Here is a 2,827-nt window from a genome sequence, read left to right as displayed (position 1 = left end):
ATTCTATAAAATTATTATATTATATAACATATAATATAATATTTGTTATATTATTATAAATAATAATATTTATTGTTATAACATTTTCTGTGTGTGTGTATGCACACAGAAAATGTTAAATATCTGAAGTGACTTTATATTGATTAGCTTGGTCATGGTGATGATTTCACAATGCATATGTATATAAAACAATCAGAGTGTATGCTTTAAATATATACAATTGTAACAAGTTGAACAGATACTTAATACTGATCTAAAAAAAGAAAAAGTGCCAACAGCAACAAATTTTGAGATTGGCTACCGAGTCAAGCTGATGCATTGCTAATCAAAATTGGTAAAAAATATATTCAGAAACTCAGTGTGTTTCATATTATAAGAAATAATTGAGATGGGGCACCTGGGTTGTCAAATCGTCTCATCTCAGGGTTGTCAGGTCAAGCCCTGTGGGCTCCACACTTAACAGGGAATCTGTTTGAGATTCTTTCTTCCTCTCCCTCTGCCCCTCTGGCCCTCTGAGCTCTCTCTCTCTCTCTCTCTGGGATAGATAGGTGAATCTTTAAAAAAATTAACTGAGATAAGATATTTTAAATAAAATAATAAATTAATATGACCAATTGGAGCTTTTCCACGATGTGAAAACAGTGAAACACTACTTGCATATGAATATATACGTAAATTTCTAATGTGACTATGGTTGAGGATTGAAACAAAGATTTCCAAAGCCTTGGTGAAGTCCCCAAGGTCAAGTGTAGAATCTCACATAGTGCTTGAGATGGGACCTTTGCAGTGAGTCTGACCTCACACAAGATTGCCCACCATAGCTGCAGGGGGACGTTGCAAAGGTGAGCTAAGGGGAAGAGAAGAGCTCCAAGAGCATCTGCTTTGGGTTACACACAGACACACACATGTTAAAAGTTACTTGTATGTCTTCTTTCTACAGTGACTTACAGAATATATACTCTGTCTCACCTTGAGTTACTCTATACATTTGTTCTTTGGTTACATAAGAAAGCAAACCATTCTTTGGTTGTCCAAATTACTAAATTTGAGGTGATTCTTATGTAGCCAGTGAGTTTTGAGATGGGAGGTTAGGTACACAGATTAAGGACTTCAGACCCATCTGCATGATTGGAGGTGTGATCAATTTACTTCCCCCCCCTCCTCCTCCCTTTCCCCCTCCCCCTCCTCCTCTTCTTCTTTTTTAGCAGGGATTACTTTTGAAAAAAGAAAACACAAGACATGTACTGAGTAGAAAAATGGTCACATAGAAAAAAATAAGCTGTTGGAGACAGAGTATGCTGCTGTTTCTTCTATCTCTTTTAATATGAAGTGCTAATCTGGGCTTCTTCCCAGGGTGAGATTGGGCCAGAGAAGAAGAGTAACTGGCGTAAAGAACATGCACATAAACCCGACTGAATATTTGACCATTTTGGAAATTATGTATGGAGACTTGCTGATTATCTCAAACAACCCATTTGAAGCCAAAGTTAAATATCTACTTTCAAACCCTATGCTCATTTCAGTTCTTCTTCTTGATGGGTGCTCAACTATTTTCTCCTGCACCTCACTTTTACCTGCTTTTGAAAAACGTTTAAGCATGCTTAGCTAAAGGTATTTCTTACCTCCTCTCAATTCTTGAGGGATTTGCTATGAATTTTTTTTAATATTATGGTTAGATTTTGTTAGTATATACTATTATTTACATTTGTATGTATTTATTTTAGATCTCCAAATAACTAAATCATCATTTGAAGTTAGTGCTTTATGCCACTCTAAGCTCTAAACTATAGTTTACCTAGTGACTGATCAATAATAAAAGACAAAAATATTAGAGCTAGACATTATTTTCCGGATTTTAGGGGAGACCAATCTTTCATTTTAAAAATAAGAAAGTCATAACAGGTAGGTAAGCTGAGTTGCCTTTTATAATTTATAAAATTTAAATTATAGATCTGGAATATATTTAAAACCAGTGTTTAGGAAACAACATTCTAGAAAGTGATCTAAATAACTTGTATAGTTTTTGGTATGAAATGTAACAAAATGTGGTTCAATAAATCTATCCAAGGGATGAATGAGGACATAACTGAGTCTACAGTCAGCAAGGAATTTTCTCTTAAGCCATACTTACTTGTCAGACAATACATCTTTCCTGTCTTTTATATTTCATCTTTGAAGATGCTCATTAAGATACGTTTAGCTGTCCATTGTTGCAAAAATTACTGAACTGAACATTGCCCTTTCTGCAATATCTAAACACAAATACAATAATTTATACTTGTCTGTGGACCACATTTTCAAAGCCTGTCACTAAATTCCGTCTCTCCTCTTCACAGATTACTCCAGCTGCTGACCTTGGTTTGACTAGTTGTGCTAAATGTTCTGGATCCAACAGCTGCTCACTTAGCCCTTGACTTCATGGTCATTCAGCTATTGCCATGGGTACTCAGCCAGTTTCTTTGCTTCCAGAGACAACACTTCAGTTCTCCTCATTATGCATGAGAGCTTTTGTCAATGTAGGCTTATTGTTTGAAAACAGCCCTGATATTGGGGTTGAGTACATCATCACCACTGATTCTAAAGGAAGGAAAGAATTGAAAACAAAATCCAAAATTTCAAGTGTTGCTTCATAATACTCACCAACAAATCCCCATGCATTAGGTCCACTTCTATTTGGAGAACATATAAGTTACATTTTTAATCTGGACCACAACTAAGAAGTGAAACATGGAACTTGCTGGTTCCTAGCCTCTGTATTCCTTTTTCTCCACGGGGCAAGTGGCATAATTAAATAAATCTCTTTTTTCAAATATACTTTTAACTCTAC

Source organism: Lutra lutra, chromosome 5 (assembly GCF_902655055.1).
Source record: "Lutra lutra chromosome 5, mLutLut1.2, whole genome shotgun sequence".
Taxonomy (NCBI): domain Eukaryota; kingdom Metazoa; phylum Chordata; class Mammalia; order Carnivora; family Mustelidae; genus Lutra; species Lutra lutra.
This window is presented reverse-complemented; position numbering follows the sequence as displayed.